This window comes from Mandrillus leucophaeus, unplaced genomic scaffold (assembly GCF_000951045.1).
Source record: "Mandrillus leucophaeus isolate KB7577 unplaced genomic scaffold, Mleu.le_1.0 Scaffold87, whole genome shotgun sequence".
Classification (NCBI taxonomy): Eukaryota; Metazoa; Chordata; class Mammalia; order Primates; family Cercopithecidae; genus Mandrillus; species Mandrillus leucophaeus.
The window spans coordinates 610,288-627,692 of NW_012109474.1; positions in this window are offsets into that span (position 1 = coordinate 610,288).

Sequence of the window (17,405 nt, forward strand, 5' to 3'; positions counted from 1 at the left end):
TCTACAAAGAGAACTACAAAACACTGCTGAAAGAAATAACAGATGACACCAACAAATAAAAAAATTCTATGCTCATGGATTGGAAGAATTAATATTGTTAAAATGGCCATACTACATATAGCAATCTACAGATTCAACGTTATTCCTACCAAACTACCAACATCATTTTTCACATAATTAGAAAAAGCTATTTTAAAATTAATATGGAACTGAAAAAGCGCCCAAATAGCTAAAGTAATCCTAAGCAAAAAGAACAAAGCTGGAGGCATCACATTACCCAACTTCAAACTATACAATAAGGCTTCAGTAACCAAAACAGCATGGTACTGGTGCAGAAACAGACATATAGACCAATGAAACAGAATAGAAATCCAGAAATAAAGCCACACACCTATAGACATCTGATCTTCAACAAAGTTAACAGCAATAAGCAATGAGAAAAGGGCTCCCTATTCAACAAATGGTGTTGGGATAGCTGGCTAGCTGTATGCAGAACAAAACTGGACCCCTACCTTTCACCATATACAAAAATTAACTCAAGATGGATTAAAGATTTAAATGTAAAACCTCAAACTATAAGAATCCTAGAAGAAAACCTAGGGAAAAAAACCTAGGAAACACATATACCATCAAAATATTATTCTAAAGAAAGGAGTAAAGATAAATATACTGTGATTTGGTCATAAAATAGAATATTGACCAGCGGTGAAAACAAACATAGCTACACTTATCAGAATGGATCAAATCAGTCACAGAAGAATGTATACAATATGATGCCACCTAAATACATTTCAAAAACATTCAAAACTAAATAATATATTGTTTTTGATAGATACACATGTGATAAGTTTTTAATAAAAGGACACAGTAAACATAAAATTTAGGATGCTGGAGCCTCCGGAGGTGGCAGAGGGATTTGGAAGAGATAACATGGGAGTTTTCAAGGTTATTACAATGGAAATTTAGTAATTATTTTGAACTAAATAATAAAAACATACAATACATATAAAAACAATTTATTAAGCTTGATGCACAGTAGATATATATTCATTTTATTTTTATCTTTTATATCTTTTACATGTGCACGTGTGTAACGTTCTTTAAAATGTATTTAAAATTCAATAACTCTTTAAAATTTACTGAAAGCCTGATAGTATATCCTTTTTTTGACCCAGAGAAAAAGTACAATGAATGGAGCCATGAAAAGAAAGGCCTTTCCTCCAGGATCGCTATGAACTTCACACAAACTCACAGCATCCTGCACAGACAGCTCAACCAAGACACAGAACTCACGACCACTGCAGCCAGGTGACCCACTCATGCTGGGACTCGAGGGAGGACCAAGGAATCCTTGCTCCTTTTTGTCTTTCTGGGGAACCTGGTAGCTGTCTGTCCTCCTCTGAACATCTCAGAATTCTTGTCCAGGTTAGAAATTTCCCTACAATTCTGTCTCTGACCAGGATACTATGTGATAGGGTCTGTTTCTCATTCAACACATTTTTGTATGCAACTATCATGTGCCAGGCTGTGGGCTAACTGCTTGGGTTACTGTAGTGAAATGTGACAAACGGGGTCTTACCCTTAGATGCCCAGAGCCTAAGAGGGCTACCGACAAGTAAATGGGAAAATACAATGGAGAGTGTCAAATGCAATGAGCATGTGAGTTCCATGTACCAGGGAGGAAGATGGGGGAAGGTTCCCAAACTCAGAGTGAGCATTAGGGATGCTCGCCAGAGGAAGGGGCAACTAAGCTGGGAAGACAAAGGGCTCTGTAATACCATCCTCCCAGCTTCAACCTGACTTACGTTCAGTAACATGTCATGGACCTGTCACTCGATGATCAAGCCTTTCATGGCTTCTATTGTATATTCAGCCTCCAACCCCCACTGGGATGCTGAGCCCCATTGCTTTACACTCTGCTGTGGGAATTGGGGCCTTTCTTTTTGTTATCCCAAAGCAGCTGCCTTCCAGCCTCAGGGATGATGGTACAGGGAGCACCCCTATTGAGGAGGTGGCCTCAGCTTCCTGCCCTGCTCTGCCCTAGGCCCAAGGCAGTTGGTCTCATCCTATGGGTCCACTGCACATGGAGGGTGGAAGGAACTGGAAAGCAGGACTCTCACCATTCCCCCTGGACTCCACCCACCAGAAGCATGCTGAGCTAAATGCAGGCTCTTAACCCCAGGCAGCCCAAGCTGGGGTGTCAAAGGAGGAGGCAGGGAGGCTGGGGAAGGTGGGAGTGTTTATCTGCAGTGGGACTTCCAGTGGAAAGACTGCATCCAAATCCGTCTAGCTGTGTAGTCTTGGGCAAATCACATCACCTAGTTGGGCCTAACTGTCCTTATCTGTGAATTGGACTTAGACAGGACCTGCCTCTCCAGATGGAAGTAGGGTGAAGGAGTTGATTCGAGGGAAGCCTTCTGAGATGTACAAAGCTCTGCCTTTATTCTCAAGTCTGGCCAGGATACCTTAGCTCTTCTAACCCCAGTTAAGGCAGAATTTCCTCCCCCCAACCCAAGGTCACTCTTGCCACACCCTCTACCCAGACCAGACCAGGGCTAACTTGGTTCCTGACTCTCAACTCCCACGCAGCCTCCTGAGGGGGCTCAGAAGCCAAGTGCAGAGTGAATGAGGAGGATGGATGTGACCTTCCAGGGTTTCCCTTCCAGATTTGGACCAGAACCATACTCCATCTCTTGGCAGCGAGGGCAGCTGCACCCAGATTCCAAAAACTCCTTCCAGAGCCTTTCCTAGGGCTTGTCCAGACAGAAAGTCAGCCCAGTTTTCCAATTGCCCAAAGGTGCTATGCACCCCACCACCAGCAGGTGGCGCCTAGGAATCGGCCACCGCCTGCGTCTCCACTCCATGGCTCCCAACAAAACTGTTACCTCCTAAGTGCAGAGGCTGAAGCAGGAAGGACCTCGACGGAGATCGTCCAAGCCAGCCTCCTTAAAGTTTTGAAACTCACAGGCTCCTTTGAGAAACCGATGAAAACTACTGACCCTCTCCCTGGAAGAATGCCCCAGCACATCCGCTCACTATAGTCACACAGATTCAGAACACCCTTGGACCCCCTAGACACACCGCCCAAGGACGCCCTAGGACTCCTTGTAATCCCGCCCAGGAAGCCTGCCCCATCAGCTATCCCCTCAAGGTCTAGAGAATAAATCAGGCCCAGCACCTCCGCTCCCTGCGGTCAGCCCACGCCTGTGTTTATCCTGATGATACCAGTCAACAGCTTCAGCAAAGGAGGCAGAAAGAAAGTCAAGGTCATCTTGTTGGAAGACAGGGGTTTATAAAAGTTGTTGGGGGTGGGTACTTCGCGACTTGGAGGATTATGAACTGACTGATTGTCTAGGAGCCTCAAGCCTGGAATTTAAAAAAAAAAAAAATCATGCTGGGGGCAGTGGCTCACGCCTATAATCCCAGCACTTTGGTAGGCCAAGGCAGGAGGGTCACTTGAGGTCAGGAGTTCGAGACCAGCCTGGCCAACCCCATCTCTACTAAAAATACAAAAATTAGACTGGCATGGTGGCGTGTGCCTGTACTTCCAGCACCTCAGGAGGCTGAGGCAGGAGAATTGCTTGAACCCAGGAGGCAGAGGCTGCAGTGAGCTGAGACTGCACCACTGCACTCCAGCCTGGGCAACAGGGTGAGACCTTGTCTTAAAAAAAAAAAAAGAAAGAAAAAGAAAAAGAAAGAAAAGAAAGAAATCAATAACTAATGCTCTTTTTCTCAAAAGGAATCATGGCCCTACTACATCAGGGTGGGAGGGTGGCATGGGAGAGGGAGGGAGCAGGGGGAGGCAGGACTTAGGACGCAGGAGAGACTGCCCCCTTCTCTGTGCCCTGTAGGCTGCTCTGGAGGTCTCGGGAAACCCATGCACTTCACCCAACAGGTCACAAGGCATTGATTTCTGGCTGAATTACTCCTAACAAGACTGTAAACTAACAGTCCAGGAGAAGAAATAAAGGGCACAAATTAAATGCTGAGAGAGTCATGGACTGACAGAAGTGAAGGAGGACCAGCAGAAACAGAGGTCTTCAGTCACCTTGCCCACGTTCTCCCTGAACCTTCCATGTCAGGCAGCCCGGTCCAGGCCTGGGCTCGTCAGCTGTTGTGCCCTGAATGCTGCTGTGGGACAGGCTCTAGGGGGATTCGGGGTGTGCTGATGAAGATCCCATCCTTGTCCTTCAAGAGCTCCCAACTAAGCAGTCAAGCCAGACACTACGTAAATAACTGCCATGTGAGCCGCACTGAGGAAAGGAGCTATTCCACCTGGAGTGGTCAGTGAAGTCATCACAGAGGGATGGGACATGAGGAAATGGGGTCCCCAAGGTTGGTAGGTGAGATGACATAAGCAGTGGCACAGAAGCCAGCAGGCACGAGCTGGAGGCAGCAACAGCAACACAGAAGGTGGGCCACTTCCACATCACCCTCACCCTAGGGTATCTTCCTGCCATCAAACTTCAATTTCATTGCGATCCACATCTTCCATTCTACCCACTTCCCCCAGCCACCAATACTTCTCACAAACATGGAAGCCCTCTATTCTAGAACACCAGAGGAGAAGGGAGCACTCCCACATTACACTCATTCCATAAATGCTTTATGTGCATTTCCCATGTGCCAGGCACTATTCAATGCCCTGTCTGAGGCTCAAGAGACACAGCAGTGAAAAGGAAAGCAATGCCTTGCCCTCATTTGTCCTGGCAAAGAGCTTCTTAGGGTTAGATCTCTGTTCCCAAACCCCTCCCAGGCTCCCACTCTCCTCATTTTTTTATCTTCCACTGTATCTCTTGGAAATGGACCCAGAGACCCAAGAGTGGTTCTGCTAACACAGAAGACGATGGGGCTGTCAGCCTCTCTAGGTCTCTAACTGTTTGGTTAATGCCGCTGATAAAGGTAGGAACTAGGTCTTGTTTTAAATATTGATCATAAATATTCCGAACTCCAAATACTAAAGCCACGAAGGTTCTTATTTTCACTGTAAGTAACAGAACCCCAACTCAAACTAGCTTCAGCACAAGTGAAAATTGTTTATAAGAAACTAAGTGCAGTCACTTTGGGAGGCCAAGGTGGGCGGATCACCTGAGGTCGGGAGTTCAAGACCATCCTGGCCAATGGTAAAACCCCATCTCTATTAAAAATACAAACAATTAGCCAGGTGTGGTGGTGGGCGCCTGTAATCCCAGCTACTTGGGAGACAGGCAGGATAATCACTTCAACCTGGGAGGCGGTGGTTGTACAGTGAGCTGAGATCCCACCACTGCACTCCAGCCTGGGCGAGACAAAGCAATACTCTGTGTCAAAACGGAAAACCAACAAACAAACAAAAAACAAAAACAACCTAAGTGTAAGGATGAACTGGGGCTCAGAAACAACTGGAACTGGGGTCCACTGTCCCTGCATCGTTCACGCTCTACACTGCTCCGTTCCTTCAGTCTTTCTCTGTCTTTAGATGCCTTCTCCAGGACATGTGGAAAAAAATGTGAATAAGGCGAACATCTCTCTTAGTGCCCACTCCGAAGTCCAGGAAAGAGACAGATGGGTCCAACCTGGGCCAAGTTGCTCACCCCTGGGTCTATCAGTTGTCAGCTGAGATAACGATGAGACAACAGTTCCTAATACAGCCTTATGGATGGAGTTGAGGAGAAATAATTCTGTGCAGATGATGTTCAATATGGGCTCTTGGTGATCTAGTCCGACCTCTCCATTTTCAGGGGAAATGGAGGTACAAATAGGGATGACGCCTTGTCCAGTGAATTAATAACTAAACTCAAGGAATTCTGGAGTGCTTTGCAGGATCATCCATCAATCAGATTTCCAATGAACTGAGTGGATGCATGCTCAACTCACACTCATAAATGGCAAACCATTCATATGATACACTTACATGGGATGATTTAACTTACACGAGGATGATTTTCCTTTTCCCAAAGCCACAGACTGATGCTGCCTCAACCTTGCACAGCCAGAGAATGAGGAGTTCTTGGTGAAGACATTCTCGGGATAAGCCAAGATTCCCATGAAACGTCTAAATGGTTGCCATTTAAACGTCTCCTGACTGAACCTCTTTCTAAGTTAATTGTACACAGCTCTGTCTTTTTTAAGAGCAGGCACTCAACAGAGTTAAGGCTTTTCTCAACATTTCAGGGTCGTTCATGTATTCCTTGGTTGTTCACTGGATGACAGGCACTGTTCTAGCACTGAGAATAACAACAGTGGCCAAGACAGACATGGTCACTGTCTTACAAGTGAGGAAAATCACTCTAATAAATATACCCATAATTCATCATAGTTGGGACACAGGCAAGAAGGAATATAACATTATGACACTCTGGAGGTATATAAGAGGGGATCTGAAAGAGAGAAAAGGAGACAAGAAAGGTTTATTTGAGGAAGCGATGTTAGGTTAAGACTAGAGGAGGGTAGGAGGAAGTCAGTGGAGAAGATGGAAAGGAACAGAGCTTCAGGCAGAGAGAACAGCCATTGTGAAGGTGGGAGGTAGGCAAGAAGAGATGTGGCTAAGGGAAGCCAGTATGGCTGGAGCAGGGCCACGTGAACAGTGGCCATTGGTTTGGACTGAATGCACAGGTCCCCTCAAGGCTACTGCAGGGGTCAGGCACCGATGGGCAGATCTGCCTGTCAAACTCAAGACAGACACCAGCTACTCATAGAGTGCTCTGCAGTGTGGGTGCTTAGGGATGGCTCACCTGGGTTGAGTGCCATATTCTGTCAGGTTCCTGCTTTTCAGAGCTGCCACACAACTACAGGAGGATAAACTTGGAAAGCTCCAAAGAAACCATCTAGAGCAGGAGTTATGATCCTGGTTGCACCATAGAATCACTTGGGACGCTTAGAAAAATACCTGTACTCAGACCCTACCCCAGATCAATTAAATATCCAGACAAGGGATTATGGTGTGGGTGTTTTGTAAAGCTCCTAGGTGACTCTAATAAGTAGATAGGGTCGAGAATCGCTATCCTAGTGCAATCCTCCTTTTTTCACAAATTAAAGAACAGAAGCCCCTCTACACAATTATTAATTTTAGAAATGTGCCCATGTTCACATTATACACAACAGAGAGTGAAGAAGGAATAGAAGTCATAGAAATCTCATGTTTAAAATATGGTAATACTAAGGGGAACGTGGAGCCCACTCCCTCTTGCTTCATTCAAAAAAGCAGTGTTAGAAAGGCTTATTTATGAGTTTTATTATAGGAAGAAAACAGTATTATGGACAGCCACATGCAAGAGAATAAAGTTGGACCCCCTTCCTTACACCACACACAAAAATTAACTCATAATGGATCAAAGACTTAAATGTAAGCTAAAATTTTTTTTTTAAATCCCAACTCTTAGAAGAATACATAGGAGTAAATTTTCATGACCTTGAGTTAAGCACAACCTTCCTAGATACCACATCAAAAGCCCAAACCACAAAAGAAAAAACAGATGAAATGCACCGCATTAAAATTAAAAGTTCTGTGATACAAACAATACCATCAAGAAAGTGAAAATACCCACAGAATAAGTGAAAATATTTGCAAATCATATTATCTGATAAGGAGCTTATATCCAGAATATAAAAAGAACTCTTTCAACTCCATAATGAAAAGATAAATAACCTAATTTAAAAATGGGCAAATAATCTGAATAATCATTTCTTCAAAGAAGATCTATAAATGGCCAGTGAGCACAGGGAAGGATGCCTGACATCATTAGCTATTAAGGAAATGGAAATCAAAACCACAGCAGCATACCACTTCACACCCACTAGGGTGGTTATAATAAAAAAGACAGAGAATGTGGTGAGGTGTGGAGAAATTGGAACCTTTGTATATGTTGGTGAGAGTGTAGCCACTTTGGAAAACAATCTATCAGTTCCTCAAAATGTCAAACATGGAGTTACCATATGACCCAGCCATTCCACTCTTAAGTGTATACCCAAGTACATATGCCCACATAAAATTCTGTACACCAGTGGTCCCCAGCCTTTCTAGCACCAGGGACCAGTTTCATGGAAGACAATTTTTGCACAGACTGGGGGAGGGGGATGGTTTCAAGATGATTCAAGCACTTTACATTTATTTTGTACTTTATTTCTATTATTATTACATTGTAATATACAATGAAATAATTATACAACTCACCATGATGCAGAATTAGAGGGAGCCCTGAGCTTGTTTTCCTGCAACTAGACAGTCCTCTCTGGGGGTGATGGGAGACAGTGACAGATCATCAGGCATTAGATTCTTATAAGGAGCGTGTAGCTTAGATCCTTCGCATGTGCAGTCCACAACAGGGTTCGTGCTCCTATGACAGTCTAATGCCTCTGCTGATCTAACAGGAGGTGAAGCTCAGGAGGTAATGCAAGCAATGGGGAGCAGCTATCAATACACATGAAGCTTCACTCAATACCCACCACTCACCTCCTACTGGGCAGCCTGGTTCCTAACAGGCCATGGACAGCTATTCCTGCTATAGACGAATGTTGGGGACCCCTGCTGTATATTAATGTTCATATCAACAGCATTCATAAGAGCAAAAAAATAAACAACCCAAATGTTCATCAACTGATAAATGGATAAACAAAATGTAGCATATGCGTGCAATGGAATATCATTCACCATAAAAAGGAAGTCTTGATATATACTACAACATAAATGAATCTTGAAAACATTATGCTAAGTGAAAGAAGCCAAAAGACCACATATAGAATGATTTCATTTATATGAAATGTCCAGAAAAGGCAAATCTATAGAGACAGAAAGTAGATTAGCAGTTACCTAGGGCAGGGAGGGTGGAGGGAGATGGGGAGTGGTCACTACACTAGTGCCCACGCTAGTGGATACAGGGTTTTAGGATGATGAAAATGTTCTAAAATTAATTGTGCTGAAAATTGTACAACTCTTGTGGACACACTAAAAACCATTGAATTGTGCAGTGTAAATGAGTGAATTGTATGGTCTGTGAATTGTATCCCAATAAAGATGTTTTTAAAAAATAGTATTAGCCAGATGTGGTGGCACTCACCTATAATCACAGAGCTTTGGGAGGCCGAGATAGGAGGATCACTTGAGGCCAGGGTTTTGAGATCAGCCTGGGCAACACTGTGAGATCTCATCTCTACAAAAACACTTTTTAAATTAGCTGGATGTGGTGGTGTGCTCCTGCAGTCCTAGCTATTCAGGAGGCTGAGGCAGGAGGATTACTTGAGTCCTAGAGGTCAAGACTGCAGTGAGCTATGATTGCACCACTGTACTCCAGCCCGGGTAACACAGCAAGACCCTGTCTCTAGCAAAACAAAACAAAAACAGTGTTATCTCTTACTTCCTTATTCAGATGGAATTGGGCCATTGGTCTCTTATGTTTTATGGTTTCCATTCTTTTCCTTCTTTTCACATTTCAATCCCACTCATCTATCTGGATTTGTTTCTTCTCTGCTCAGGCTCCCTCTCCTCCCTCTCTCTCTTTCTTCTCTCTCCCTCTCTCCCTCCCTCCTCAAGAAAAGAATTGCAGGATATTCTCAGAAGCATTGTCTTTGCAGATTTGCTCATGCAGAGAACTGATATGTCACCAAGCTAGTGGCTTTCCAGTGAGTCAATGAGCAACGATTGAGCTTCAGGGCTTCCTCCTGGTCAAAACTGAGTTAGGCCAGGGTGCAGTAGCCAAGGTGGGAGGATCACTTGAGCTCAAGAGTTCAAGGCCAGCCTGGACAACATAGCAAGACCCCCTCTCTACAAAAAATCAAAAAAATAGCCAGGCATGGTGGCACACGCCTGTGGTCCCAGCTATTTGGGAGGCTGAAGTGGGAGGATCACTTGAGCCCAGGAGGCTGCAGTGAGCATGATTGCATCGCTGCAGTGAGCATGATTGCATCACTGCACTCCCAACCTGAGTGATAGCAAGACCCTGTCTCAAAAAATAAAATTAAAAAATTAAAACTATGAGTTACCCAAGTATATTGTGCACAACACTTAGATTTTGTCTTCAAAGAAAATAAAAGGGGCAAAGGCCTTATTCCTAAGGCATTTAGAGCCTATGGCCATATTGATTCCCTGGGAAGTGGAACGGTTTAGGAAGAAGACTTTTCTGAAATATTGTCTTACCTAAGTACCCTATCCCCTAAACAGGGTCAACTAAAGTTAAGGCAAATGATGACAAGAAGAAGCCACCCAATGGAAGCAGGGGGACTGCGTTTCCCAAGTGCGACAGATGCCATTTTCCAAAAACCGCCGCAGCAACGTTTCAGATCCTACATGGATTTCCTGATTATTGGACAATCCTCTTAAGAAAGGTGGAGTCTAATTCCCTTCCCCTTGAGTATCCTGCTCAGTCCCCTTGAGGATTTCTTCTAAGGAATAAAATCTAGTGGAAGTGATGCTGTGGTTTCTGATGTGAGGTTAGAAAAAGTGATACAGCTTCTATCTGGTTCTCTCTCTCTCTGTGTCTCTCACATACTCTCTCTCTCCCTCCCTCCCCTTGGGACCCAGCCTCCTTGCTATGAGGAAGCTCAGGACTCATGGAGAGGCCATGCACGTGTATTCCAACAAGTTCCCCAGCTAAAGTCTCATACCACAGCTGACATTAATTTCCAGGCATGTGACTGAGAGAGTGCGAGAGCCTTCATGTGACTTCAGTCCCCAGCCTCTATGCCCACCCCAGCTCACAACAAGTGAAACAGAGCCATGTTATCCCTGCCAGGCCCTTCCCCAGCTGTGGATTCCTGAGGAGTTAGTTACATGTTGCTGCATAACAAGTTACCCCACAACCAACTGGCTCGAGATATTTATTTTCTCATAGCCTCTTTGCTAACCTAGTGTTTCAGGACTGTGGGCACGGCTCAGCTGGGTCCTCTGTGTCAGCGTCCTTCACAGGTGGTAATCAAGACGTTGGCTGGAGCTTTCATTGCCTCAAGGTGGGAAGGCGATGCTTCCAAGCTCACTCAGGTGGTTGCTGGCAGGGTTCATTTCCTTGAGGCCTGCGGAATTATGGCTTTCAGCTCCTTGCCATGTGGGTCTCCCCAACATGATGGCTTACTTCACACAAGCCAAGAAGGCAGTAGAGTGAAAATGATAGCAACACTAAAGTTTCAGTCTTTTATAAGCTAATCACGGAAGCAACATCCCATCTCTGTTGCCATATTCTACTCATTGGAATCAAGTCACGACATCTATCTCATGCTCCAGAGGAAGGGATTATCCAAGGGTGAGAATCCCAGGAGCCATATCAGAAACTGCCTCTGCACTGAGAAAAATGAATGTTTTGCTTATTTTAATCGACTAGGTTTTGGGATACTTTGTTATGCAGTGTAAGATAATGGGAAAACACCAAAACACAGAGAGGAAGAATTAGGTAAGAAAACTGTACTTGTTGAAATATTTACTTTATTCCAGGATCATTTCACAGATGGCAGAACTAAGGCTTAGAGAGGTGACTTGCCAAAGCTATTAGTGGTAGAATGAGGATGAAAACCAATCCTGTTAGACTTCATAGTCCGTGACCTTCTCACATTTCCACTCTACTTCTGTCCTTTGAAGAAAAACAAAATCCCAAACCATTTCAATATTAAATGGTGTTTTACCAATGACCTTTCTTTAATCCTCAAATTTAACCAGCAGAGACTATTTCTGGGTACACTCCCCACCCACACCTCTTCAATTCCTAGTTACAAAGGACTTTCATCTTCATGCAAATTCTGTATTTTGTGAAGCTGGCAAGACCAGTCCACCATGCTTAGCTACATTTTTTTCCATAAAAACAAGCTTTCTGGAATACTATCGCTTGCCATAGTGAGGACATAGATTCCAGGAAGTTGGTTTCAAGTGCTAAAAAAAGAACATGAGGCAGACATCTGCTTGAGTAGAGAATGTAAAACCCAACTGCTCCTGCTGCTAGTGTCTCTAGGCCGCCAGCCCCGCCCCTGCAAGGGTGGTTCAGGCTAAACACATTAAAAACTTCTTTCAAATTGATTCAAGGATACAGGATAGAAGGGAGGCTGACTTTTTACTGCAAATCTTTTTGTACAGAATTTCAAAACATATTATGTGCTCGCTAATTATCTTTAAAATTCTGCTTAGAGCCGGGTGCAGTGGCTCATGCCTATAATCCCAACACTTTGGGAGGCTAAGGCAAGGCAGATCACTTGAGGTCTGGAGTTCAAGACTAGCCTGGCTAAAATGGTGAAACCTCGTTTCTACTAAAAATACAAAACAAACAATTAGCCAGGCATGGTGGCATGTGCCTGTAATCCCAGCTATTTGGGAGACCGAGGCAGGAGAATCACTTGAACCCAGGGGGCAGAGGTTGCAGTGAGCTGAGATCACGCCATTGCACTGCAGCCTAGGCAACAAGAGCAAAATTCCATCTCAAAAAGAAAAAAAAAAGTTCTGCTTAGAGACTAATCTTGGTTGACAGATTTCTATCAAGGGAAACTGAGGCATTTTTCAAGATGGATTCGATAGTCCTAGTATCTTCTCTGGTGCTAATTCTGTGCTGCTCTAAGCATCCAAGATGAGCTTAAGCCTAGGCACCCAGCAGGGACAGAAAGGGCAGAGAGGTGGTCTTTGCAGGGGCACCCTGCCTGCTTGCTGGGGAGACAAGTAAGGTTATTCCAGAAGCAGCAGATTACTCAAAGCCAAACCTTAGATGCTCATGGACTGAGTGATATTCTAAAAGATGGACCAGAACAGAAGATGACCACACTCTTCTGCAGTCTATAGTGGTAATGGTGGTAATAATAATGTGAATTACTATTTATTAATTAGGTTGCTTACTTAGTCCATTAACATTTAATTTAATTGTTGATAGGATTGGAGCTAAGTCTATCTTTTCATTACCTATCATCTGTTTATCTCTTCTCAGTTTTTGTTCCCCTGTTCCTCCTTGCCTTCCATCTTTGGACTATTGCAGTATGTTCTAGAATTACATTTTAATGCATCTATTGACTTCTTAGCTAGAACCATTTGCATTATTTTTTGGAGGTTACACTAGGGATTACAGTGTGCATCCTTAATCTTTCACAGAGTTGACACTGTGTCCCTTCCCATAAAATGTGGATGCTTTACAACTGTACAGTTCCATTTATCCCTCACCCCACCCCACTCACAGGACTCCCTATGCTGTAACTGCCATTTATATTATATCCACATATTCTGTAGCCTGCAAGAAACACTATGCTTTCTTTTTCAAATAGTCATATGTGTGTAGGTATGTTATGTATTTGTGAGAGGGTCTCATTCTGTCACTCAGGCTGGAATACAGTGGCATGATCAAAGCTCACTGCAGCCTCAACCTCCTAGGCTCAGGTGATCCTCCCACCTCCGCCTCCTGAGTTGCTGGGTCCACAGGCATGTGCCACCACACCTGGCTAATATTTGTATTTTTTGTAAAGATGACATTTCACCATGTTGCCCAGGCTGGTCTAAAATTCCTGGGCTCAAGCAATCCACCTGCCTCAGCCTCCCAAAGTGCTGGGATTACAGGTGTGAGCCACCGTGCCTAGCCAAAATAGTCATATGTATTTCAAGGAAATTGAAATTAAAAAATAATATTATGGCCAGGTACAGTGGCTCACACCTGTAATCCCAGCACTTTGGGAGGTTGAGACAGGGAGATCACTTGAGGTCAGGAGTTTGAGAGCAGCCTGGCCAATATGGCAAAACCCCATCTCTACTAAAAATACAAAAATTTGCTGGGTGTGGTGGCGCACACCTATGGTCCAAGCTACTCAGGAGGCTGAAGCAGGAGGATCACTTAAGCCTGGGAAGTGGAGGTTGTAGTGAGCCAAGAGTGTCCCACTGCACTCCAGCCTGGGCAACAGAAGAGAAACCCTGTCTCAAATAATAATGATGATGATGATGATAATAATAATAATAATAATAATAATATATTTACCCAGATATTTACCATTACTGATGCTCCTTATTCTTTCCTAGAGGTCCAAGTTTCTCTCTTACATAATTTCCTTTCAGCTTAAAGAATGTCCTTTGCTTTTCTTCCAGTGCAGGTCTGTTGGAAATGTGAAAAATAAATAAATGTCTTTTTTTTTTTTTTAAGAATATGTTTGCTGGGTACAGAATTTTGAGTTGACGGATTTTTTTTTTCTTCTTTCAGAACTTAAAGATGGTGTTCCAATATTTTTTGGCCTCCATGTTTTCTTATGAGAAATCTGTGGATGTTAAAATTATTGTTCCCCAGAATATCATGTGTTGTTTTCTCTGGATGCTTCCAAATTTTCTCTTTATCTTTGATTTTCTATGGTTTCACTCTAATGTATCTAGATGTGGTTTTCTTTGCACTTATCCTACTTGAGGTTTACCACATTTTTTGAATCTATACATTTATATCTTTCACCAGATTTGGAAAATTTTCAGCCACTATTTCTCTAAGTATTTTTTCTACCCCATTCTTTCTCTCCTCCTGCTCTGAGACTCTTAGTACACATATATGTGTCCTACAGCTCCTGGCAGTTTTGTTCATTTTTTTAACATTTTTTTGTCTTTCTTCTTCAGATTAGATAATTTTCACTGATGTACCTTTCCATTCACTGATTCTTTTTGGGGGTTGGGGGGTGGGGGACATCTCCATTCTGCTATTAGGTCCACACCGTTATGAACTCTATAAATTTTGTTAGTTCAAATGTGCTATTTTTCAGCTCTAGAAAATTCATATGGCTCTTGTTTATATTTCCTGTTTCTCTGTTGAGTTTTCCTATCTTTTCAATCATATGAATACATTTTCCATTACCTCATTGAGCATGCATATAATAGTGGCTTCAAAGTTCTTATGTGATCATTCTAGCAGGGTATCTTACAATTGACCTCCATTGACTGTCTTTTTACTTAAGAAAAGTCATATTTTTTTGGTTCTTTGAATGTCAAAGTTATTTTGGATTGCACCATAGACTGTGAATTTTATATCATGGAGATTCTAAACTCTATTATTATATTCTTCCAAAGAATGCTAATGCTATTGTTTTAGAAGACAATTAACTTGATAGACTCAAATTTCAGTTGAATTGCCTTAAGTAGATAGCAATTCAAATCTCAGTTCAGTTCCATTAGTCTTTGCTACAAGCACATGTATGGTACAAGGGTTAAAAATTTCCTCAATTTGGATATCTGAGTTCATGCACAGAACTTAGAGTTGCTCTTTTTGGCTCTCTTCTTTCTGGGATTATCTTTGCATGTTCCAGCGGTTGTGGCTACCCCAGGCTCTGTCCTCTAACATTTCAGGCCAGAAAAGTGATAGATTTTCTATCAGAGTTTTAGTCACTCCATACAACGCCATAGCAAGCAGTTTTCAGCCTGAAGCCATTAGAACAGAAAATTCACCATGTGCCAGTCTGTTTTTCCAAGTCTCAACTCCCTTCCAAATTCTTCCTGATTTTTCTCACTCTGCAGAGGCTTCAACTCATTGCTTTTTGTATTTTTTCCAGAATTTATTGTTATTATTTGTAGGATTACATTCCATCAGATCAGAGGAGCTCATTCCACCAGATCAGAAATGGAACCAGCTACTATTTTTTAAACCTCCTCCATGTACCCATTTATGCCTCTCTTTTCAAGTTTTTTTTTTCACTTTTAAATGTTTTCTTTTATAAAAGTAAAGTATACTCAGATAAGAAAAAATCATATAGTACAGAGTAGAACAGAGAATAAAAATTAGTCTTTCAATCCTCTTCAGACACCTCCCCCAACTCCAGCTCCACTCCCCATCAGTAAGTATATGTATATTGAATTCTTCTACACTAAATACATCATACTATAATAAATGTGATTTTTATTTTTTGTTAATTTCCAAATCATTACAAATAAAATGATTTTATTTCCTTTCATTGGCTATATAGCATTTTATTACATGCATGTGTCATAATATTTATGTGCCACAATGTATTTAATGTGATCCCTTCTAACTGACATTTTAGTATTTCTCCATTTTTCACTGTTACGAATCATGCTGCAGCAAACATTCTTGCACATATATTTTTACACATTTGACAGAGTATATAAAATCTTAAAAACGACATTGCCTGCACAAAGAATAAGTATATTTTAAATTTAGATTTCAACTTTTAAAATAATGCTTTTGACCTAAAGCATTCTGACTTTCGAAAGCAGTGTTTTGCCTAAATGCTGTAAGGTACAAGACAAAGAGAACGACACAAACATTGTGTCTTCATTAGTAAATTTGTTTCCTATAGGGATACTGTTAGATTCTGAAACTGTTTTATATATAAAGTAGGGTTGAACAAATAAGTAAATATATTACAGAAATGAGAATCAAGTTTCTCACTATTGGACAAAGAAGTTACAAATAAGCAAAGGCAGAAAACTGTACTGAACCCTGTTGTATTGAATTAGTGTTAGAGATATCGGCACAAACTAATTTATGATTATCACAATAAAGATTAGATAGATAGATAGATAGATTCATATTTCTATCTCTGTCTACTGAAAGGACTTAGAAACAGTGACATCCCAATAGCAATGTGCACATCTAATAGCAAGATTTTGGTTTCTAAATACCATTTCCCAGTAAAAGGAATCAGGGCTCCTTGGAGAAATGGTTGAACCAGAGTTGGAGTAAGAAAACTACAAGATGAACTAAGAGTATCCTGTGGTACCAGAAAGAAAGAAAGTGTTCAAAAAAAATTATGGGGTCATGTCAAAGGACACAAGCCACTCTAAAAAGGCTCCCAATACCAAAGAATGAAATAAATGAGTGATAGAGCGAGACCCTGCCTGTAAAAAAATAATAATAATTCCAACTAATAAATGTAGAACAAATGAGAAAAATAGAAGATCGCCATTAGAACATCACAATTACAATTACTGTAAGCAGAAGCTGGCTCCACCTCTGAATTAATGCTAACATTAACAGGTGAAAGTTTAAGAAAAAAACCAGGACGTATATTCAAAATATCTTCCTGAAAATACTTATTAGTTACTGTAGTGAGACATGTTAACAAATTCTTTGATACGTCTCCCTTGGAGGTAGACCTTAATTTCTCTCTCCTTGAGTATGGGCTGGGACATAGTGACTCTCTTCTAACAGAGTGTTAAGGAGAGGAAAATATTAACTTTGTCATGGATAAAGCTGACGGACACCACCTAAATCGAGTGATCAAAGTTAACATCACCATAGTAAGACCTAGTGACACCACACAACCCCTGATGCCATGCACTGAGAAGGACACATCACCTCTGTGGTCTTCCTCCCAAAATTCTATCACCTCACTCTAACCAGCAGAAACCATCAGACAAATCCAAATTGAGGGACATTCTACAAAATATCAGAAAAGGACTTCTAAAAAGTGTTGAGTTCACAAAAGAAAATTCTGGGGAACTAGGCTGGGCACGGTGGCTCACGCCTGTAATCCCAGCACTTTGGAAGGCCGAG